Raw genomic sequence first — 25,991 nt, forward strand, 5'->3', positions numbered from 1 at the left:
GCAATTAAACTCGTAATAACATCTTTAAGCAAATTATAAGTATTTAATTTAATGCTGTGAAAATGAACCATTTAAGTAACAAGTGAAAAAGAAGCATGAATTATATGACCAAGGGGTTGTTTGTAGTGGTGGATTCACGAACTTTTTTTAGTGGGTTCGTTTTACTAGATTTTCACTATTTTTTTCAACTCATACAAAGTTGTTACTAATTTTTTTTTTTCAAACCGAGTGGGTTCATGTGAACACACAAAACAGGACTGAATCCGTCACTGATTATTTGTCAACTTCTGAATGATTAAGCCTTGAATCAGAAAGAGATCTGAACCATTAAGTGCTGAATCAGTAACAAGTCTGAACCATTAAAAACCAATACAATGCTTAACCGTTTAAAGGCAAATCTGACCAATTCCGTTTAGTGGTCTTAACCATTCAGATTAAGTGTAATGCTTAACCATTCAGAGGCAAATGTCTAAACCATTCAGACATTTGCTCGCGAAACATACAATTTAACCATTAAGTGTTGAAACAGTAAGAGATCTAAACCATTAAGAGAGATAAACAAACAACTCATAAGTTTTAGTATGAGTGTACATAACTTGTATTAACTTATACCGTCGAGTTGTTTGACTTATTAATTGTATATCTATCATTTAAACAAATTAAATTTAGGAACATGGCAACTCAAAAAAAAGGGGTAATTGCACGGTACTCCTGACAGCGGAAGGGATCTCCTTTCTCAAGTTAGCGACCTGGTAACGCTGCCTGGCGGTGACTACCCAGCCGGGTTCAAGGGGAGCGAAGAGCCTGTAAGCAGGATTCGAACCCGCGCCACTTTGGACTCCTGAACTGGTTTTAGATGGGTGCCGGTGGCCACTGGGCTGACACCCCGTGGTTAACTCATAATATAGTTCGGGTTTACTAATCGTCAGCGATCGTAAAACAGAGCCGTCTCTGAGAACTCTAAAAATAATTTAGGACTCGGGCGAAATAAAAAACTAGGCACAAAATCATGCTAAGGGAAATGAATTTACAAAAAAATAAGCCCTTGGTGGTGGAGCCAAGTATTGAGCTGGAGACCTTAATGTTATCTTGAAATGGGTTTTTTCCACTTCACCACTAACACTTTTATCTATAATAAATGAATGCATCGGGGAAGGTTCATTGGGGAACACTAAAAAAGTGGGGAACAGTGGGGAACCGACTCAAACGAACTCCAACTGGACTCATTCCGGCGGCGTTGGAATCGGCTTGTCAAACCCTAACTAAGATCTCTAAACCCTAAACCCTAAATCCTAACTCCTAAACTCTAAACCCTAAAGCTAAAAAATAAGGCTAAAACCTAAGCTAAACCGTAAAATCTAAATTATAAACCCTAAAAGATAAACCCTAAAGGCTAAAACTAAAGTAAACCCTAATGCTAAATCCTAAAACTAAACCCTAAACCTTAAAGATAAACCCTAAACCCTAAAGCTAAACCCTATAGCTAAACCCTAAAAGCCAAACCCTAATATATTTAGGGTTTAGGAGTTATGATTTAGGGTTTAGGGTTAAGAGATCCTAGTTAGGGTTCGACGAGCCGGTTCCAACGCCGTTAGAATGAGTCCAATCGGAGTTCGTTTGAGTCGGTTCCCCACTTTTTTAGTGTTCTCCGATGAACCTCACACTGAATGCATATATTAAATATATAATCTATCTATACTATATAATAAAAGAAACCAATTTTGGGACACTTGTCATCATATTATGTCATGTTTTATAGATAAGTATTATTTTAGTTTAATCTTTTCTAGTTAATTATAGATAATCCCCCTACTAATTATTATTTAGTTTAATTTCTTATGGATAATTATTATTTAGTTTAATCTCCTTCTCATTTATAATATTATTTATTTAACTAATAGAGTAAATTACGATTTTGGCCCCTGTGGTTATATCACTTTTACTCTTTTAGCCCAAAAAGAATTTTTAACATCTAAGCCTCCAACCTCTTTTTTTCTAATCTTTTTGGTCTCTAACGTCTTTTTTCTTATCCTTTTGGCCCCTAACATTTAATGGATGGGGTTAGTGTTAGGGGCCAAAAGGGTTAGAAAAAAGACGTTGGGGGCTCAGTTGTTAAAAAATTATTTTTTGGGCTAAAAGAGTAAAAGTGATATAACCACAGGGGCTAAAATCGTAATTTACTCTAACTAATATTATTTATCATTTATACATTTACGGAGTTTTAAATAATGGGTTAAATTTATTGAGACTTCGTTAACAAATTTTGCTACAACAAAATAATCTATTTATATCAATCTAAATTTTTATCTATACAATACTATATAATAAAACATTAATGTGTGACACATGTCGTTCATTGTAGGTATTTATTTTATGATTTTCTCGCCTCACTTCCAAACTTATCTTATATTAATTAAATACATAAATGAATAATGAGCTAATATTAAATTTTATTATACTTTAAATTTCGAATACCATTCTTCTATTTTTCTAATAAAATATTATCCGAAATTGTAAATTGTTAATTTAAAAAATTTTAAATAATACAAATTATTTATCACGAAAACCAAACTTTGTATTAATATATTAAATATTTTTATTTTCACTATACAAAATTACATTTACTAACTTTTTTTATTATTTTGTATATAAAATTACATTTATTTAACTCGTGTAATAAATGAGGTTTTTTAAAGATGTATTATTTTATTATTTGGTAAACAATATTACATTTATTCACCCCATGTAATACATGTGGTTTTAAAGATATAATTTTTTTATTTGGTATATAAAATTACATTAATTCAACCCGTACAATATGGTTCTTATATATATAACTTTTTATTATTTAATATATAAAATTATTTTTATTCAACTCGTGCAATAAAGGAAGTTTATAAAGATATAATGTTTTATTATTTAGTATATAAATTTATTTACTCAACCCGTGTAATACACGGGATTATAACCTAGTTTACTATACATATAAAAGCTTATAATAACCTTTCGAGCCCTTTAATGATTGGGCCTCGAGCGACGGCACGGGCTGGCCGCCCCCTGTCGTAAAACAAGATGTTATCCATACGTTTAGCATCTTTCATGCGTATATAAATACTTTATATCATTATCGTCTTCTACTTCCTCCAACTAGATTTATCATCACCGGTAATAAACTAATAACTGCATGATGACAACAGAAAAGTGTTAAGAAGACTTGTTAGATTAAGAGTTTGATGATAAAAAATTAATAGAATAAAGTAAAATTTCAATCCGTGAGGTTTACACCCAATTACATTTTCAATCCTCATTTGAAAAAAACTAGGGGTGTTCAAAACCGGATATCCGAAATTTTCGGATACCTGATTTCACTATCCGAATCCGTATCCGAATTTTCGAATATCCGAAATTCGGATATCCGAAATTTCGGATATCCAATCGGATAGTGAATCAAATATCCAAATATCCATTAGTTATTTAATTTTTATTTTTTTAATTATTTTTTTAATACTCCGAATCGGATATTCCGGATAGTTTCGGATATTTTTCGGATAGTTTCGGATATTCGGATATCCGATAAAAAATAAAAATTAAATTTTCGGATATCTGAAAATTTTCAAAATCACTATCCGAATCCGAAAATTCGGATATCCGAATTTTCGGATATTTCAGATTCGGATATCGGATAGTTCGGATCGGATTTTCGGATACAGATATTTTTGAACACCCCTAAAAAAACAAACAATCAAGTCCCAATGGTTGTCAATTGCTCGCAATCAAGTCCCTCCCACAAAGTTTCATCAGTTAAGCATTTAGTTATTTAACAGTGTGAAGGTTAGTTTAGTCATTTCACCAAAACCTGACCCTTATCACACCTTTTATTCCTCTAGCTTTCGAGAGAAGCACCATTTCAATCCCTCTCTCCCAAAAAAATCCTCCGGTGGACAACGAAGCTCCGACGAACCATACATAACAGCTCCGATCATTGAAAAGCTGAGGCAATACGCGATCTTGATGACTCTCCACATTATTGGTACGATATTGTGTTAATTTGACTTAAAATCGTTGATTTTGTTATGCGTTCCATGTATATAATTTGAAATGTGGGTTGGTTTTCATCGAATTCTAGTTGGAATTCACATGTAGGTGACCTGACGCACAATTCGGATCCAATACCGGGTTCTATTTAGGACTGGAAAGGGGATCAGGATCGACCTCTATTTTAGCCGGCGAGCATGATGACAGGGGATGCTCGGTTTCCTGTACATATTATATCTAACTTTTATGATAAGTATAACACTTTAAAAGGGTTAATTTTGGACTGATCCTGATCATTTTTGGGTTTTTAAAGTTTATGAGTAGGATTTACCCTTGTTTTGTGATGTTCATTAGGATGCTTATTAAACTTTTATTGATGCTTATTAAATTGTGTTTTACTTATAAAGTGGATGCTAATGGTGGTCTTTAATGGTTAAATGAAAGTGTTAACGATGCTTATTACACTATGTTTGAAGTTATTAAGCAGGGTGTGACTTATAAAGTGGATGATAATGACTTTGATGAGCCTAACTGTGTTTGGTTGTCAAACAGGATAATGACTTTGATGAGCTCAATTGTGCTTTCTGTGTTGTGCATTGGGATAATGTCAATAGCATTTTTATTAGATTAGATGCACTTGAGTATGACTATTGATGTGTGCAAAATGCTATACATAAATTACATCAAATGAGGCACTAAACTAACCCTTTTTTAGTACTAATGTTGGAAAAAGTGTGATTTTGTCTTCCTTTTGTATTTTCAGGGTTAAAAGAGCTTAAATGAACAAAAGAAGCAAAAACACAGCCAAATCTAACATAAATACAAGAAAAGGAATAAACGTGGCATACCGACCCCTCGACAGCATCTTCCCAAGCAAAAACAAGACTTTAGAAGGCTGAACATGCCCCGTGCCCAGCGGACACGGGGGCGTGCCCAAGTGTCTGCAGAAAGGACAAAAGAGTAGAAGCTTCTATTCCCCGACACGGGGGCGTGCCCAGCTCCGCACGGCCGTGGTCAACGCTAAGATTTGCAGAATCCAAGCAAATCTTGATAGTACAGATACGCTTCTTCACACGGGGCCGTGCCCAGCGGACACGGGGGCGTGGTCAACTAATGCAGACAAACTGCAATTAATGAAGAAAGAAAAAATGGGTGGACACGGGGCCGTGTCCGGGCTTCTGTGCAGGCTATCAATAGGGGTGCTTGGTTCACTTCAAAGGCATCCCTTGGCAAACCACCTCTCTCACACTTCACCCACACTCCACCACCATCAAAACACCCTCATCCACCACCATCATCCATCATCCATCATCCATCATAGAGTGTGTGTAGTAGTCTCAGGATCCAAGATTGATCGTAAGAGTTCTTGACAATCAAAGGCCATGTTTGCCTAAGTCTCTTACATCACTTGGTGAAGACAAGCATTTAGTGTAATACTTTTGTTTTTTTAATCTTTTTCGCACTTTTTATTTGGTTTTGTATTAATGACTTTAATAACTAGTTTCTTATGTTGAAGGTGAAACTTCCTTATCATTTGTCCGTGGTGTCTTAGCGTTATTTTACTATCTATATAAAATAAAAGATTTACACCATTCATATCTCTACGGTCTATAGAGAGATATGTTGGCTACCTGGTCGGGGGTTAAGAGAATGGTTTGGTAAGGTTCTTGCCTTGTTAAGTGTATAGATCCTGCAAGGACCTGGGTCAAGCTTACTAAGACCTCCTTCAATACCCACTGGTATTGGATGGCGGGGGTGCGAATAGCTTGATCCCCTCATATGTAAACTACTATTAATACATTAACCCGGCTACTTGGGATTGTATCCCTGCTGACTCAATCCACTTAGCCGAGGGTAACACCAACTTCAAAAGAGGGGCCTACCACTTTACGCATTAATAACTTAATTAATTATCTTTCAATAATCCAACCCTTTAGGATTGTATCCTTGCTGAGTCAAACTACTGGGTTGAGGGTAACGTCACCTTCAAAAGAGGGGCCTACTACTATAACTAAGATAATCTCTTAAAAAGTGCAAAAGTGCGGAAAACATCAAAGGTTACACTAAAGTCGAGTCGGATCCAAGTGATTCATCTTGTCTATCTGCTTTTATTTTATTTTTATTTTCAGCATTTTTAATTTTTAACTTCATGTTTAAACCTTTTTCTAAACTTTTGATTTGATTAGACGTTGAGGATAAACCGGTATTAAAAGCTCTTGTGTCCTTGGACGACCTCGGTATCTTACCAACGCTATACTACGCTCACGATGGGTGCACTTGCCCATATGTGTGTTTAGTGTTAGTAGAATTTCGTGTTTTATAAATTTAAAACTTGACTAAAGTGTTAAAAAGGGCTAAAATATAGCTAAAAATATATCACACCTAACGCACATCAAGTTTTTGGCGCCGTTGCCGGGGACACAAGGATTTTAAGAAAGCTTAAAATCGATAGCCTAATCAGTTTTTCAAAACCTTTTTAAAAACGCGCGCAAATGTTTCTGCATTTTAGTTAGTTTTTGCATTTACAGTAAGCTGAACACGAGCCGTGTTCACTGAACACGGGGCCATGCTGCACATTTTTTTTTAAATCTCCCAGATACAGAGTCTGAACACGGGGTCGTGCTCACTGAACACGCCCCCGTGCTGCACAAAACCAGTCACTTTTATTAAAACGCCCAGATACAGAATCTGAACACGGGCCGTGCTCACTGAACACGGGGCCGTGTCCAGCATCTGTTTATGTTTTATTTTTGTTTTCTGGTCCCGAGACTCTATTGTGGTCTGTTGAGTGATTCTTATGGATCAATACTCAGGAGATTACAACTACACATATGAGGAGGATGAATATAGGGAAGACTATTGCACCATTTGTGGTAACCCTCACTCAGTACAGTATTGTGACCTTTTCGAACCATCCACTTCATATACCTACTAAGAGGAGCCCATGTACGAGCCGTCCACTTCATATACACCCTATGAAGACCAAAGGTATGAAACTTCTCCCTCATACTCATATTTTGATGAACCAAGGTATGAGCCTCCATACTCATATTTTGAGGAACCAAGATATGAGCCTCCACCTTCATGTACGTATTATGAGGAACCATGGCGTATACAACCCACCTCATATGAGTATTATCAAGAACAAAGTTACGACCCTTATCCATCATATACTTACAATGAGGAACAATGGTATGAACCATCTACTTCATATGAGTATCATGAGGAACCAAGGATCGAACTTCCGAATTCAACCTTTGAGGATCCAGATCCTTATTCTATCACCCACATAGCCGATAAGATAATAGAACACATTAAAACTATCGAACGTTGCATAAAAGAATCCCGCGCAAGGGAAGAGGAGTCCCGCGCAAGGGAAGAATTAACTTGTAATAAAGAAGAGATAGTTGAAAATGTGAAAATGGAAGAACAAATAAGTGAAAAGCTGACACATGAGTTAAACAACGAAAAAGGTGAGTCCGATAACGTTAAAATTCAAGAAGTGTCTAATTTTAAGGAAATTAATCTCTTGTCATCTTCTTTCGAAAACCATTGTTTAGTACCTACTCAGGCTAAGTTTTTAAAAGAGTTAAACACTAACACTAAAATTGACGAAACGGTAAGCATTAAGTTAACAAATGATCAAACTACGCTAATAAAAGAAGATCCATTTGAAATTAACATTACACCGGTTCCATGTTTTTTTTCAAAACTCCTTTATTAGTAATATTACAATTGATAAAGATCTTTGTGTTAATATAATGCCCAATTACATTTTCGAAAAATTAAGTATTGGTGATTTTTCTCCACTTCAAATACCCATTTTTCTATCTAATCGGAAAGTAATAAAATCAATAGGGGTAGTTGAGGATGTCTTGGTCCAAACAAATCGAAAGGTAATCCCAACCGACTTTGTTATCCTTGATGACGCTCCTCTAGTGTTGGGACGACCTTTTGTAAAGACCCACAAAGCTTTGAAAAATCGGAAGCACAACAATCTATCTATTCAATTAGGGGCATTTAAAAAGATTGTCGATCTTGAGCGTTCAATGAAATATCCATTCGGCAATAATGACCCCCTAATTGAAGATGAAAATGAACCACCCGATACAAGAGAAGAAATTGACCACTTTGTTGAAGAAGAGGTCACCATAGAACAAACATTTATGGTTCTTAATCAAAATGAGCAACCAAATAAGGAGTCTCCAAAAGACCCACCTCTTGACCCTTCCATGTGCACACACAAAATTTTAATGAATGATGACTATAAATCGGTAATACAACCACAACGTAGAGTAAATCCAAATGTCCAAGAAGTGGTTAAAAACGAGGTCATCAAGTTACTTGACGCCAGACTCATTTACCCAATCTCCGATAGTCCTTGGGTAAGTCCCGTTCAAGTAGTTCCAAAGAAAGGAGGTATGACGGTAATAACTAATGAGAAAAATGAATTAATACCAACAAGAACCATCACGGGATGGAGAGTGTGTATAGATTATCATCGATTAAATGAAGCAACAAGGAAATATCACTTTCCTTTACCCTTCATTGATCAAATGTTAGAAAGATTATTCGGTCATAAATTTTATTGTTTCTTTGATGGTTTTTTCAGGTTACATTCAAATACCGATAGCACCCGAAGACCAAGAAAAGACAACATTCACATGTCCCTATGGAACTTTTGCTTATCGACGCATGCCATTTGGTCTATGCAATGCCCCCGCAACTTTCCAACGTTAAATGGTGGCCATCTTCCATGACATGATAGAAAAGACTATGGAAGTCTTCATGGACGACTTTTCTATCTTTGGAGATTCATATGACCAATGCCTCGATAACCTTGAACGAATGCTATCCCGATGTGAGGAAACTAACCTCGCCCTTAACTGGGAAAAATGCCATTTCATGGTAACAGAGGGAATAGTACTCGGTCACAAAATCTCAAGCGAAGGAATGGAGGTTGATCGAGCAAAAATAGACACTATTTCTCGATTACTGTCCCATCCTCCGTTAGAGCTATCAGAAGTTTCCTAGGGCATGCCGGATCTTATAGGCGATTTATCAAAGACTTTTTAAAAATCTCCAGGCCTCTAACAAAATTACTTGAAAAAGATGCCCCTTTCGGTCTTTGACAAGGATTGCAATCAAGCATTTCTAACACTAAAGGAAATGCTAGTCAATGCACCTATCATGATAGCACCCGATTGGAAATTACCTTTCGAATTCATGTGTGATACAAGTGACTTTGCAGTTGGATCCGTCTTGGGACAAAGGAAAGAAAAGCATTTTCACCCAATTTATTACGCTAGTAAAACACTTAACGATGCACAAGAAAATTATACAACAACAGAAAAGGAATTACTAGCCGTGGTATTTGCTTTTGATAAATTTCATTCTTATCTTGTTCTTTCTAAAACAATAGTTTATACAGACCATGCAGCCATTCAATATCTCTTCAAGAAACAGGATGCTAAACCACGTTTGATTTGGTGGATTCTACTCCTCCAAGAATTCGACATTGAAATAAAAGACAAAAGAGGAGCAGAAAACACCACAGCAGATCATCTTTCCCGCTTGGAAGACCCAGCTTTGGAGGCAACCAGGGATGAGCAAATCAATGAAAAATTCCCAACAGAGTCACTGGAAATGGTGGAATACAGAGAAGAGCCATGGTACGCCGACTATGCTAACTACCTAGCTAGCGGTATAGTCGCCAAAGGATGGCCACATCATCAAAGAAAGAAATTCTTTGCCGATGTGAAGCATTATTTTTGGGAAGATCCTTATCTTTTCAAAATGTGTGCTGATCAACTCATCCGTCGATGCGTACATGGTAGTGAGCAAGAAGAATTCTCCGCCATTGTCATGAGAGTCCATACGGAGGACATCATGGTGCCGCTAGTACCGCACGAAAGGTATCTGATTACGGATTTTATTGGCCAACCATTTACAAAGATGGACAAAGTCTTATAAAGACATGTGATGCTTGCCAAAGATCAGGTAATATTTCTTCCAAAAACGAAATGCCACAAAATGGCATTCTTGTTTGTGAAATTTTTGATGTGTGGGGACTCGACTTTATGGGACCTTTCTGTAACACCCCGAAAATATAAACCTTTATATTAGAATTATAAAGAATAAATAAACAAGAATTAACCAAATAGGAATTTTAACCTAGTTAATTACAAGTCTTGAGATATCTTACACTAAGGTTAAAACACTTAAACTTAAAGCTAAATGATAAGTGGAGGGACTAAATTAGTCAAATCTGAAAGTTAAATGCTGAAATAGTAAACAAAAACACACAAATCACTCACGGTGGGTGTGTGTCGATCGAACAGAAGGAGGGCGACCAGGGGTTTGTTCCAAACCCTAGAATTTTCATAAAATTCACAAATTGAAGCTGCAAATCTGCTCCAAATCAGGTTCTAAACACAAATTAATGATCACCTCGTTGTAGGGATCAAAAGGTATGTAAAATTTTGGTATTTTGATCCATCATGAATTCTAGGTTAATTGTGAAAAACTGAAATTGAGCCTAAATACATGATGCATGAATGAATCTGAAGTAATATGGTGTCTAGAGTTAAACCCTAGATGATTTCTTGTAAAAATTCTTGCATGGTACTTGAGAAATTTATAATCACCATTGTGGGTGGTTGATGAAATTGTAGAAACTAGATAAACACTAGGATTATGATTTCTATGCTAGTAAAGGCTGAATTATACGATAAAATTCAGTAACTTGATGTTAAAGGTGTGTAAATTACTTAATTGAGGTGAAATTTGGCATAAATAACATGTCAAGAACCTAGCAATGATTAAGTAGAAATCTGACCCGCTAGGTGTTCGTAGAAACGCCTAAGTAAAGATCAAAGTATTAATAATCGGACAAAAACGCAGATTTGATTACTGTAATAAATTGTCCGTTATTGATTATAAAAGAGTTCTAAATTGGTTGTGAATGGAACTCTTTAGGTAAGGAATCCGGGTCGTCAAGTGGACAAGCCGGGGGTGATACACGCTTAAAGGGTGCGCTTTGAAGGTACGAAATTACCGTTTCGTTACATTAAGATTATTTATTAGTTTTATGTCGTAGTTTTGAAACATGGTAAACAAGATAGACCAATACGCCACGAAAGTGACTTTGCGTCTTAAACAAGTAAAAACGGGTCAAAACAAGTGATAGAAAATGGATTATTGAAATACCTTAATTGGTGCCTAAATTCCGGCATCCAAACGGGTCAAAACAAGTTTAAGAGTAAACACGATGAATGGTTATAAACCAAGCGTAAGCCGTGTAGCGGACATGCTAAGCTAGTTGAGAAACTAAACTCCTAATATGGGAGTTAAGGTTCAGAAATTATAAGCATGACAAGTAGCATAGAAAGGGCAAACTCGAAGCCTTGGAAACAAGCTTGTAGACTATTCCGTGGGCAATCCCTCGCGAGGATAGTCAAGCGGTATTATTGGTAAAATCCGGGTATGGGTAGTTAGCTTAGTCAATTAATAATCTTGATCGAAAGTAAAATACATTGATGCAGGAAATGAATCGGCAAAACTGCAAAAACAAGAAAGCATGTACAGCAGCTACCGTAAATTACGGTGGCTACCGTAATTTACGGTAGCCAGTAAATTGTTACGGTGCATCTCTACTGCCTTACGGCAGACCATAAATTTCCAGCGGCCACCGTAACTTACGGTGCTACCGTAAGTTACGGTAGAGCCCAGTTTTAAATGTTAAATTTTCTTTTAAATTTTGATTTCTCGAACATGAATTCGAATCTAGTTACGATCATGTTAAAATCCAGGGATCATATTACTAATGGTTGTCTAAAACTTTCAGTTTCCAGGTATTTCAAGTAGTAGGATGATGATCAAGCAATCGAGTCGAACCGAACACACAATTCAACGCTTCCGCACTTGATCTTTTTGTTTTAAAACTATGTAAACACTTGTAGTTTTTGTCTTGAATATTTTTTAGTAGGATTAATACGTGAATGTTGTGACTAGTTATGGTTTTCAAATCTTGAAAGTTTTTGTAAACTCTAAAGTTTTGGCACGAAATGCAAGGTTCTATGTTATTAAATCTAGTATTATAAACTGGGTCTTACACTTTCCCACCATTAAAAGGAAACAAATATATACTTGTGGCGGTAGATTACTTGTCTAAATGGGCCGAGGCCGAGGCACTTCCAATAAACGATGGAAGAGTCGTGGTAAGATTTCTGAAACGATTATTCTCTCATTTTGGGACACCAAAAGCATTAATAAGTGATAGAGGTGCCCATTTTTGGAACCATCAACTTGAAATTTTTTTATCAAGGTATGGGGTGTATCACCGGGTCTCAACGGCATATCACCCTCAAACAAATGGACAAGCCGAAGTGACTAATAGAGGTTTAAAAAGAATACTCTAAAAAACCGTAGCGTTAAATAAAAAAGAATGGGCCGACAAATTAGATGATGCTTTATGGGCTTTTCGAACAGCGTATAAAACAACGATAGGTACAACCCCATATAAGTTCGTCTATTGAAAATGTTGCCACTTGCAGGTAGAAATAGCACACAAAGCCTACTGGGCAATTAAAACGTAAACTTAGACTTAGAAATTGCGGTAAAAATATTTTTTGCCAATTAAATGAATTAGACGAATTAAGGAATTATGCATACACTAACTCCGAAATTTATAAGGGAAGAATGAAAAATTTGCATGATAAACATATTAAACCTAATGAGTTTCGGGTAGGAGATCAAGTTCTATTGTTTAATTCACGACTTCGATTATTTCCTGGTAAATTAAAGTCTAGGTGGTCGGGTCCTTTTTCCATCACCCACATTTTCCCACACGGTGCAGTCGAAATTAAATCTCGGAATGGAATTCCATTCAAAGTCAATGGCCAACGGTTTAAGCTTTATCAAGGATTCATTGAGGATGAAGTGGAAGAAATCTCGCTTCAAACGATCAAAGAATGAAACAAAGGTTCAAGCATCAACATCGTACCTTGTAAGTTACGGACATCGGGAAAACATCTGAATTGGTAAGTTTTCTAAAACCAAGTTTTGGGAAACATGGCACTCACACGAGCACTTAAAAAAAATTCTAAATTTGCCCGCCCACGGGGCCGTGTCCAGCGTTCTTGAACTTTTTCTGCAGATTTTGACATTTCCCCTACTTCTAACAACATCAAGGTATGATTCTATCATCATAAGTAGTTAGATTAGGCACTTGCATGTAGTTTAACATCAAAAATTTGGGAAAAATCTAGGGTTCTTGATATTCACTAATTTACACATATTTTAGTCCCCCATTTTATCCCCATTTTATGCGTTTTCGGCCGTAAAACCGTCATTCGGATACTTAATCAGGTATATTTTTGTTTACAGGCCTAAAACAGCATACCAAACAAGAAAATGATGAAAACGATGATTTTTCGGGTGAAACGACAAAGCTGCGAAGATTCTGTGAAGAAATCGGATCTGGGCAAGTTGCACCCCCATGCGGTTGGTGGCACCCCCGTGCGGATGCGACAACAAGGCTCAGCTCGGCGTTGCACACCCAGTGCGATCAGGAGTGCAACGAAATCTCGGGAACGCACCCCCGTGCAAATGGTGGCACCCCCGTGCGAATGGTGGCACCCCCGTGCGGATGCGATGGCCAGCACTAGCCCGGATATGCACTACCAGTGCAGCTGCTCGTGCCACCCCAACCCCGAAGACGCACGCCCGTGCAACCCATTGCACCCCCGTGCGAATGGTTGCACCCCCATGCGGATTCGATGACCAGCCCCGATCCCGGATATGCACGCCCGTGCTCCACCACCAATAATTGCTTAAAGTGCACGGTCGTGCCAAACCAAGAACGACCGTGCAACTTCGAAAAAGCATAAAAACAGAACAGAACCATTTTAGTAGTAACTCTGGACATTTTGGGAGCTCTGCAGGCGATTTTGAGGCTCCGAAGGCTGCTGCTTTCACTCGGATTCAAGCCACATTGCCCGGTTTTGCTCATTTACTATCCAGATTTTCATTCTTATGCTTGTTTATGGTTTGGTTTCTCAAATCTTTCCATAATTTTGTTATGTTTCAAGCATTTAGACTGATTATTATGTATTAATGTAAGCCTTTGGGCAAAAACACAACAATCCCTTGCTTGATTAGTATGTTAATCTATGTTTGTAATGACATTTTGAAGTATTTTCTATGACTATCTTTGATGATTAGTTTGCAACCTTGTTATTGATATTGATTTCTTGATTATAAGTAATTGTGTTGGATGATTGGTGCTTGGTTAGGTAAGATAGTTGCAAAATGAAGCTTATTTAATCATGTATTAGTAAACTTTTAATTTGGTTAACTAGTTTAACTTGGTTAAAATGTAGGCACCATGATACTCTAACGGGTTAGTGGTTTAATAAAATGCAATTATTATTAATCAAGAGAGCTTGCCCTCACGGAAGGACTCTAACGGGTTAGATGGTGTTGTTACGAATTCTTGCCATGATTTGTTAAGCTTAGTTAGTAGTTTCGGCCAAAATTGCTATCTTGGTGAATTTATGTGCAAGATTTGTAAAATGAACTCGGTTGTGATTTAATCTAGTTTATGCTTGTCTCGGTGGTTGCATTGTGTTTATCGGTGTTGCTTTCCTTGATTAAGTGAGGTTAGAAAACTCCTAACGGATGACTAACTTATTTTTAGGAGATTTTTGTAGACATTTATCAATTGCACGTTAAAGAACAATTTTAGGTGGTTAAAGTGTGTTTATCGTTTTAACTTTCCGAATGATTGTCATGTTAGGATTCCCGAAAGGGATACTAATTGTCTCGAAATGGAAAATTGACCGAATGCTTCTAAATGCCAAAACTGACTTAGTTGACATGCTGTGGTTATGTATTAAGCAAGGCTATTTATATATATTTTACTATGTTTTATAAGTATTTATTTATGCTTAGTTTAGATTAATTAAAACCAAAACAACGTATGTTTTTACCGGTAATTTAGTGACAAAGGTCTAGTATTATTTCTCCGCCCATTTCCGTGGATCGACACTTGGTTCTTACCGATACTTTACTACATATATGACGGGGTACACTTGCCTCTTTCGTGTGTGTTTTGATGTAAAAGTAATAATCACTTTTATAAATTTAAAACCAATTCGTGTGTAATTTCATTGTAAAAATATGTATAGTCACGCACGTACCAGTTCTTGAACTTGAACCGGATCGAACCTCAAATTTTTGCATAAATCTGTTAGCATTAGTATAGATACATGTTATAGGAAGTAAATCAACTTGTATTGTTTGTAGATTCGCCCGATTTCTCACAAAAACCCCAAACCCTTGTTTTTGAACCGAAAAAGATGTAATTGAAGGGGTAAACGGTTTATTTTGGGAAAAACGGCACTTAGGGTTTCATTTTCAAGGAAAACCTCAAAACCGCCCCTACTGGACCAAAAATTTTCAAGTTTTCGGAACCGGGTCGAAAAATGGGATTTTTGGGAAACAGACGTCTGGACACGGGGTCGTGCTCAGCGAGCACGGGGGGTGTGTCCAGCCAAATTCAGGCGAACTCAGGGCGTGTCCACTGAACACGGGGTCGTGTTCAGCTGGCTGTTTTCATTTTTCTTCAAAAATTTCACTGTTTCGTGCTAATTGTTTAGTGTTTTCTTTCAGATAGCCAAGAAATTTACCAGATTCAACGCAAGCGAGTTGGCTGCTCAAGCGCGTTATGATTTGCTAAGAACTAGGCCTGAGGAGAATCCCCGACAAGTGTGCATGGACACTCTTGAAGCAGTGAACCAAATAGACCGCTTCAACAACATTGTCACCGGCCCACTACGAGCAGCTCTTTGCACTCGGCTTCACTCCGTGTATGAATAGAACATGGAATTTTATAGCACGTTCGTCCTCAAGACAAGAGCGGAACCGTTTGACAACGAAGGGGTAGAGTTCCGTTGTGGAGGAACCATGTACTCGATCTCAGTCGCACAATTCGGGGCACTTGTTGGGTTGTACTCGGAAGAGGATGCTGGGGAAGAAGAGAACACCGGAGGACTTCGCGAAATTCCGGAAAGCCAACGCCAAGCCGCTTGGGCTCAAATCGGGGAGGGTAAATACAACCCGAGCCGAACTAAGAGCACAATGTTGAGGGACCCTCTCTAACGTTACATCCACCGGGTCCTCAGCTACTCTCTCTGCCAAAGACACGACAGTGGCGGTGTTGTTGGGTTGCTTGATCTCCTAGTCCTCCATTGCATTCACACCCGTACCAACCTCGATGTTCCATACCTGCTACCCCGAAACATGCACTTGAACCAACTTGCTACTCCCTCGAATCCTATCTTGTTTGGAGGGTGGATATACCGCCTTTTCAAACACTTTGTGCCAAGGATGCCGAGGTCCTTTCAAAAGGGAACGTGGTCGGGAAAAGTAGACAGGGTCATTTGCCGCTCTATGAACTTGATTTATGAAGCGGATGATGGGACGGTTAGATTCCAACGGTTCAAGGGCATGCATGGAACCCTCAAGAAGCACTCCTCTTACACGCTCCACACATCCGTCCTCCTCCACAGTACCACTACCAGCACCATGGTGATCCGGGTCAATCCTCCTCTCAAGGAGGTGGTTTTCCTAACTTTCAAAGCTTACATGATTTATTGCAGGAAAACCTTATGTGTACCAGGAACACCTACAACATGGCTAGCAACACACACGCCCAGGTCGGAGTAATAGAGAGAAATATCTCCGACATGCAGGATGATATTGGGAACATCCGGGAGTATATGGCGGGCCACGGAGGGGAGGATGCTAATGAAGACGAGGACATGAATTGAGCGGGAGGAATTGGAGGTTGGATCACCCGGTTGAAGGTCTATCAGGTTAACCCTTTTATCTCATGAACAATTGCATGGCCTGCATGCCATTTGTTGAACAATTTACTTACCTTAACACTTTTTACTCTTTTGCATTTCTTTTCTTTTTATTTCGTGATGTGGATGGTTAAACTTTGGTAAATTAGGTTGTTTGTTATTGTTGGTGTGATATTTATTAGTAAAACAAGTACATACGAGGCTTAAAGCACTATACATTAGTGCTATCAAAGCTGGGACAGTAGAAACGAAAGCAGAAACCTGTTTTAACTGATTGCAGATTGTCCACACGGGGTCGTGCCCAGCCGACACGCCCCCGTGCCCATCGCCCAGACCTGCTGTTTGTCTAAATTATGCAGATTTTTTCCAGACACGGGGTCGTGTTCACCGGACATGCCCCCTTTCCACCTTCTGTAAGTTCTCGTTACTGGCAATATGACCACGGGGTCGTACTCATCCGACACGGGGCCGTGTCCAGACGCCCAGTAACATAAATTTTTGTTTTTACACACCTTTTTACACATTCAATCAACCTAAAAACTTATTTTTGGGACACATTGAGGACAATGTGTAATTTTGGATATTGTCAATTTTAGTCCCTGAACTATGTGGTCATTGATACTTTTGATATTTGGTGAATCTTATGCTATATACTAGATCCTTGTGATGTCTAAATCTAGATTCTTGATACTTAATACTATGAGACTTGAAACTTAAAACTAGATACTTAATGCTTGATTCTTGACACTTGATACTTGATACTTGGAAGGCTAGACTCTTGACTCTTGATACTTTGGTGCTTGACTCTTGAGGCTCGTGAAACTTGAGACTTGGTTGAACGAGGGACTGGAGTCTTGTCACTGGCGGAAACTATGAAACTTAAAATCTTTTGTGTTAATGCTATAATCTTGTTATACTATTACCCAATAATACGCAATGCTTAATCTAACTCGCAAAACGAATCAAAGACGGTTAAACGGAAAAGACGGGATTGACCGAATGGCAATCCGATCGGATGACCATCCGATCGGATAGCCATCCGATAGGATGACCAACCGATCGGATGGCCACTCGATCGAGCTGCCATCTAATCCGAGTGCACACTGCCTTAACTCTCCTTCCACACTATAAATAGGCCTGTCACATCAGTCCTTCACTGATGTGACGGCCTTATCCGATCAGCACGCACTCTTCCTCACTTTCAGCACTTTTCTTTGATTTCTCGGCGATTCCGGTACGTTTTACGCTAGATTCTTGTACTACTTTAATCTACACATCGTTCTCTACGAGATTCTCCTTTGAAATCTCACTTTTCACCATGAAATCTCTAAGATTTGAGCTCTTGAAGGTGATGTCATCATGGCGGTTTGTGCTAAACTGCTGTGTGATGTCATTCTAGTCAAGATCTAGCTCAGATATAAGGAATTTCATGTGTTTTTACACTAAATCTCAACTAAATCTAGACTTTTGGTTAAAACTTATGCTTATCTTCATCTTTTGTTAAACTTTTACTTAAAACGGTGAGATCTGGATCTAAATGGACTATAGACTTAATGTTTAGTCTTGAGTTGGTTTGGAGAGAAATTGTTGCTGGAGAAGATAACCGGAGTACGGATTCTGACATAAGCACCATCACGAACAAAAGACTGAACGGACTGGGGTGATTCCCACCCGATCAGATCGGCTACACACTGATGTGTTTACCGTCGTCTCAATACGTACCACGTCGTTGCCGTTTAAACAGGAACTTAGAAACTTTACAAGTTTAGGAACGAGATAAGGACAACCTGATCGAGTGGCAATCCGATCGGATAGCCATCCGATCGAACAGCCAACCGATCAAGCGACACTTGACTCTTAACCCTAAACACTTAGAAACTTTGAATTCTTGATCGTCGAACGACAATCTGATCGCATAGCCATCCAATCGAACTGCCATCCGATCAAGTGACATGCCTCTTGAAGTCCTTCAACACTTACAAACTTTTTCCAGGAACTTGAACACTTAGTATTAAATAGGAAATCGTGACACTTGAATCGAACGACCATTCGATCGAATGGCCATCCAAACGGATGACCATCCGATCGGATGGCAATTCGTCTCTCACTCACAACAGTCACATCAATCGAATGGCAATCCGATAGGATAGCCATCCGATCGAACTGCCATCCGATCCAGTGACTGATCCGACACTTTGCGCAATCTCATTATTTTGCCCAACTCTTATTTGTTGTAATCTAATCAGGCTAAACCTAAAGAGCTCCCTTTGATCCAATAACAGTTAATCCGTTAAGCAATCAATGTGAGTATACTCGATCCCCTTTTGTTTTCAACTTTGGGATGCAACATGTATTCTATTAAACTACGATACTTGAGACTTTTGAAAACTAAACTCTATCCTATGTGTATGTGAAACTTGTAATTCTTGTATTCTATTTGTGCTATGTGGACGTTTAATCCAGGGTGTGTAGTTCCGCCTTAACAATTGTATTGCTATAGGAGATGTACCCCCCATTATTCTCGGGGGTATTGTTAGGAGGATACTACTTTTTCCTTCAGACTTAGGAAAACACTAAAGCATCGGGAGACTTGGGCTATCACTTATTGGACTGCGAACACTAGCAGGATCAAACTAAATTTATGAAGCTTTTCTATGATGTTAATGTATCTGGTGAATCTAGGTGCTATCGTGGTTCTAAGGCACTAGATGTAACATGGCATGGAATACGAGGGAAAACTGACGTGTCCGAAACATGGTGGATACGCCGCTGGTACTTCCTATATATAAGTGTTTCCGACATGTTACCAACTTTCGTACCAAGCGAAACTTAGTGTTTTGCAGATCGGTGATGATGTTGTTGAATTCTAAAACTATGGAAGAACCGTTTGAGTAATCTATGTGAAACCTATTTGAAATCCATTGTGTACTCTAGCAAAATCTAAAGTGTAATCTATGTATGTGTTGTTTTGAGAAACAAAATACGAAACGTAGCCTAGCGCCGAAGACGAGGCGGAAGTGGCATGTCCGAAGCATGGTGGATACGCCGCTGGTACTTCCTATATATAAGTGTTTCTAGAATGTTACCGAACCTTCGTACCACGCGCTAGGTGAAGTTCGTAGTTTTGTAAACTCGGTTTGAAGTTGTGAAATCTATTTGAGTTAATTTATGTTGTTGAATCTATTTGGTCAATCTATGTGGAGATCTTGTGGTAAATTCTAATGTTGTGGTTAACGAAGTATGACACCGATGACGAGACGGACGTGGCATGATTGAAGCATGGTGGATACGCCGCTGATACTTCCTATATATAAGTGCTTCCGTCATGTCACACCCCGACCGCGTGTAACATGCAACCGCGGCGGAAAACGTCGGGGAGTGTTGTGGACAGAATTAATTGTTTCATAACCATGGCATACAAAGTTGTATTTTATTTATAAACAAGAGTGCTACATCGTTCCAAAACAAGAAATACAAAGTTCATAACATATTTAAACTAGCCTATCTTCATTTTAGGCTCTAAGGCACAGGTCCGCCCTAGTATCGTGATCAACATCTTATGGAACAGCTCCCGAAAACACATGTGAAAGTAGGTACGTCAGCATAAAAATGCCTGTGAGATACATAGGTTTTGTGAAAGTGGGATTCATAACTTGAGTTTTAAAGAAATGTTTAATAACAGTCAGTCATGAACCTTGTAATTTGTCTCGCTTTGTAAACCATTTGAAAAACGATAATATCAGATGATATGTATAGATGAACGTAAGGTTAAATGAATAACCTAGTAAAATGAGTTGAATAAGATAAGTTGTTTCGTAAGAAAATGTTTTATGAAAGGTATGTTATTTGTATAAAATGTTATATGTCTAAACCCAAATGATTTAGATAATGCTAAGATATGTAATATTATACAAACATTTATATATAGGAAGTACCAGCGGCGTATCCACCATGTTTGCATCAATATTACATACTCCACGTTACTCAAACCATTTACCCAAACCATCCACCATGTAAGATTGTTCTTGTATAACTCAATTGTCAAGTGTTATTGTGTAAATCATGTCAAATGTCTATGTTCAATGTAAACCACCAAATGTGTATGTCAATGTCAACGTGTTTATGTTCAATGTAAATCATGTAATGTGTATCCCAAAATGTATCATGTACGGTAAGCGAAATGTATCAACTTAAACCATATGTAAAATGCACAAAACAAGTCGTTGAAGTAAAACGTGGTTTAAATCAACATTATGTTCTGTGGAAAAATGCATGCTCTATTGATATTAACATTTATGCGGTATTGTGAAATATGTATACATCCAAGCCTTGAGACTGTGGCGATAAACCCTTAAACAAATTAAAGGTTTATCTAAGTTATGTATATCGAATTCGGTCATTCCTTCCAATCCTATCAAACCCAGGATTTCAGGAACGGGAGTTGTCAATTCCTATGGTACCACTACCTACTAACGAACGGCGTAGCTAATGTTAATGAATGTATTGTTCCATGTTAAACAAACCAAATGTCATAACAAAATGAAGGCATGTGATGTAAACAATTGTACTAAGTATGCTAAGTAAACATACGAAGCAGAAATGTTCATGTAAATCAATGTGCCCATATGTTGAGTAAACATATGCAGCAGAAATGTTCATGTAAATCAATGTGTCCATATGCTGAGTAAACATATGCAACAGAAATGTTCATGTAAATCAATGTGTCCATATGCTGAGTAAACATATGCAACAGAAATGTTCATGTAAATCAATGTGTCCATATGCTGGGTAAACATATGCAACAGGAATGTAATGTAAATCAATGTACTAAGTACGCACACAATGGGCATACATAGCATGAAATGTAATGAAATCGTGTACTATAATGTACTAACAACATAGCAGGCATATGATGTGAAAACATGGAAAGCATGAATGTAACAGATAGGCACATGTGTTTCACCCCAAAACAGTTTAGAAAACTTTAAAAGAGGGGTTCAATGTACTCACCTGAGATTGCTTTGAATTCCTTGTATAATAACCAAATAATGCTAAAGATCACGAAATATCAAACGGCACCTAATAGGTAGCTATATTAATATACCGGACCAAAATCGGAAGGATTGGATAGTATGCGGGTTTGTAAACCAAACGAGTATGGAGACTCGTGTAATATGGTTTAACAAAGCCTACATACTAAAATGAAACCTAACCTATGTGCTTACGGCCCATCACGACCCGTTTAGGTAGCTTATGCTACCCTAACGCGTCGTTCGCGTAGAACGCGTTCGGAACGCCTAACATCGCGACCACAAGGTATAACCTCGGAAGGTTATAGCTATGGTCACCTAATATGTTTGGTCGGATCCTAATGATCGACCAAATGGGTCGGGTTCGAAAGTATAAGCGATGGTTTAGATCGCTTACCTTACGACCCTATATAAGCACTAAACTAAAAGTGACGAGCTAAGCATGTTAGAACATGCTTAACTAAGTTTAGAAAACAGGTTTGGCATCAAAACAAACGGCTTTGATGCTCACGAGTAGTTTGGTTACAAAATATGCAAGAATGCACATTTTGGCCGAAACTACGACTCGTCACTGAGCCTAGATAACGTGGTAATCAGTAGGTATAGTCACTACGGACTATAACCATCGTGATCACGCTCACGTTATGAAGTTCCACGAACTTCTTGTTGACCATAGGCTGGTCAATGCAGAAAGTCAACAAAACGTTGACTTTCGGACTCGAAAAGCGAATAAAAGAACGAAAGAAGACTTACGGAGGGTCCCCGAATGCTAATCTCGATCAAAGAGCTCAGGTATGAAGCAATGGCATCAACTTAGAGCATTTATAGGAAAAGTAGAGCCGTTAGGATCGTTTCTTGAATATCGTGCCACGATCTTGAGCGTCCACTTGTCAAAATGTTGTGGTTACTGAAAATGGCCCTTGGCTCTTGATTGGGTGAAAGGGCATTGCCCCTTGGTGTGTTTGAAAGGCCAAATTGCAAGAAAAAACAAAAATTCTGTTACTGGAAGTGCCATGCGGCCTGCATCAGGATATGCAGAAACTCAGACGGGCCGCCTGGGCCTGTCTGATCTGCATATACTTTCAAAAATGGCAGTTTTGGTCCCTGTTGCGTATTTAAGCCATTTCCGACACTTCTAAGGCCCGTAAAGCCAACTTTAAGGCCCTAAAATGATGACTAAACATTGTGGACATGAAACATGCTCAAAAATGTTTCGGATGTTGGTTCGTTTGGCCGTACGATCGCGATGTTCGGTTAATTACGACGGAATGCGCATAAGCGCGAAAAACGATCCAAATGACGCGACAAATGGATTTTTCTTATGCCAAACACTAAGGCATAATATTATAATGCTTACATAAATTTTTGGATGTCCGGATGTATTCAGAACGTAAGTTATGCACGAAAGTGCAAACTTGTGCACTTTTTGACACTTTTAGTCCCTGAATGACCCAAAAGTTTGTTTTAGCATACCAAACCCCTCAAAGCCTATTTCTAAGCTATGTAAAGGATATTTATGGTATGCTTAACTTATGGACATGTTCCGGAATGTTCGTTACAGTTCAAATTGGCATACTTTCACAGTTTGTCAAGTTTAGTCCCTGTAAGCGAATTAACTTGTTTTTGCCACACCAAAGCCTTCAAAACTTATTTCTAAGTTATGTAAAGGTTATTTAAGGTATGTTGAGTATATGTTGATGTTCCGGAGTATTTGTCGCATTAAACTGAGCACGTTTAAGCACCAGTTAGCGTATAACTCTCCAGAAAGCGATGTAGAGTTTGAAATTGAACAAAAGTCAAAACATGAAAAATGTAAAACACAACCAAACAAACATTGGGATCAAATAACATTGTTTTATTGATAATAGAACTGTTCATAATGATTACAAGCACAAATGTTACAGTCTCCCCTACTTGTGGAAATTTCGTCCCGAAATTTATTTAGAGGAAACTCGTGGAAAAAGATGCGGATATTTTTCCTTCATTTGATCTTCGCGTTCCCAAGTAAACTCGGGTCCACGTTTAGATTCCCAGCGAACCTTGACCAAAGGAATGCGCTTACGTTTAAGCCACTTGACTTCACGTTCCATGATTTCTACCGGTTTCTTAACAAATTTCAGTGTTTTATCAACACGAATTTCGTCAAGCGGTATGTGGAGGTTCTCATCAGCTAAACACCTCTTGAGATTGGACACGTGAAAAGTTGGATGAACATTTCCAAGTTCAGGAGGTAACTCAAGTCTGTAGGCTACCTTACCGATTCTTTCGACGATCTTGAATGGTCCAACGTATCTAGGTGCAAGTTTTCCTTTCTTTCCAAATCTAATCACACCTTTCCAAGGTGAGACCTTAAGTAATACACGATCACCGACTTGAAAATCCAAGGGTTTGCGTTTTAGGTCCGCGTAACTCTTTTGACGGCTTCTAGCTGTCTGAAGGTTATCACGAACTTTCTTAACCTTATCTGGTGTCTCTAAAATGAGGGCAGGTCCAGTAAGTTGAGCCTCGCCAATCTCATTCTAGCAGACTGGTGAATGACATTTTCGACCATAGAGAGCCTCGAAAGGAGCCATGTTGATGTTGGAGTGATAACTGTTATAGTAGGAGAATTCAATTAATGGAAGATGTGAATCCCAACTACCACCAAAATCGATCACACAAGCTCTAAGCATATCCTCCAGTGTCTGGATTGTTCTTTCAAATTGTCCATCCGTTTGCGGATGATAAGCTGTGCTCAGATTAAGTTGGGACCCCATAGCAGATTGCATGGTTCTCCAAAAATGAGAAGTGAAACGAGCATCTCTGTCAGAAATGATGTTCAAAGGAACACCATGTCGAGCTACAATTTCATCCACGTAGATTTGAGCAAGTTTGTCAGCCGAAAAATCATCACGGATTGGCAAGAAATGCCCTGACTTGGTAAGACGATCAACGACTACCCAGATGGCATCGTGACCTTTCTTTGTGCGCGGGAGTTTGGTAATGAGATCCATAGTAATGTTTTCCCATTTCCAAACTGGGATCTCTGGTTGCTCCAATAATCCGGAAGGACGCTGATGTTCAGCCTTAACCTTAAGACAAGTAAGGCATTTGGATACGTATAAGGCAATGTCTTTCTTCATACCAGGCCACCAATACTGAATACGAAGATCCTTATACATCTTATCTGAGCCAGGATGAATAGAATAACGAGACTTATGGGCTTCATCCATAAGCAAGGTATGAAGATTATCTTGGCTTGGGACCCACAAACGGTCCATGAAGTAGTACGATCCATTGTCCTTCAGCTCTAGAGCAGGAGTTATGTGATAAGGAAATTCCTTATCCATTAAACCTTGTGAAACACAAGCTTGTTGAGCCTGAGATATACGGGCTTGGATATCGGTTTGAGCTTGGATAACAGATTGGACACGAACACAATGAAGCTTAGTACGTTCCTTGCGACTCAATGCATCGGCTACGACATTCGCCTTACCAGGATGGTAGCGAATCTCGCAGTCGTAGTCGTTTAGAAGTTCAACTCAACGTCTTTGCCTCATGTTGAGTTCCTTTTGATTAAAGATATGTTGAAGACTTTTGTGGTCCGTGAAAACCACACATTTTGTACCGTACAAATAGTGTCTCCAGATCTTAAGAGCGAAGACAACAGCACCCAACTCAAGATCATGAGTAGTGTAGTTCTTCTCATGTATCTTCAAATGTCTCGATGCGTATGCTATGACTTTGTTTCTTTGCATCAGGACGCAGCCAAGACCTAATTTAGATGCGTCGCAATAAACGAAGAAATCATCATTGCCCTCAGGCAATGTTAGGGCAGGCGCGTCGCAAAGCCTTTGTTTCAAAGTCATAAACGCTTCCTCTTGTTTGATTCCCCAATCAAATGGCTTGTTCTTCTGAGTTAGAGCAGTTAGAGGAACTGCAATCTTTGAGAAGTTCTCTATGAAGCGGCGGTAATAACCCACCAAACCAAGAAAAGAACGAACTTCAGTAGGGGTAGTACGCGTATCCCAATCCTTGATCGCACTGATCTTGGAGGGATCTACATGAATACCTTGTT

This window comes from Helianthus annuus, chromosome 11 (genome assembly GCF_002127325.2).
Source record: "Helianthus annuus cultivar XRQ/B chromosome 11, HanXRQr2.0-SUNRISE, whole genome shotgun sequence".
Lineage (NCBI taxonomy): Eukaryota > Viridiplantae > Streptophyta > Magnoliopsida > Asterales > Asteraceae > Helianthus > Helianthus annuus.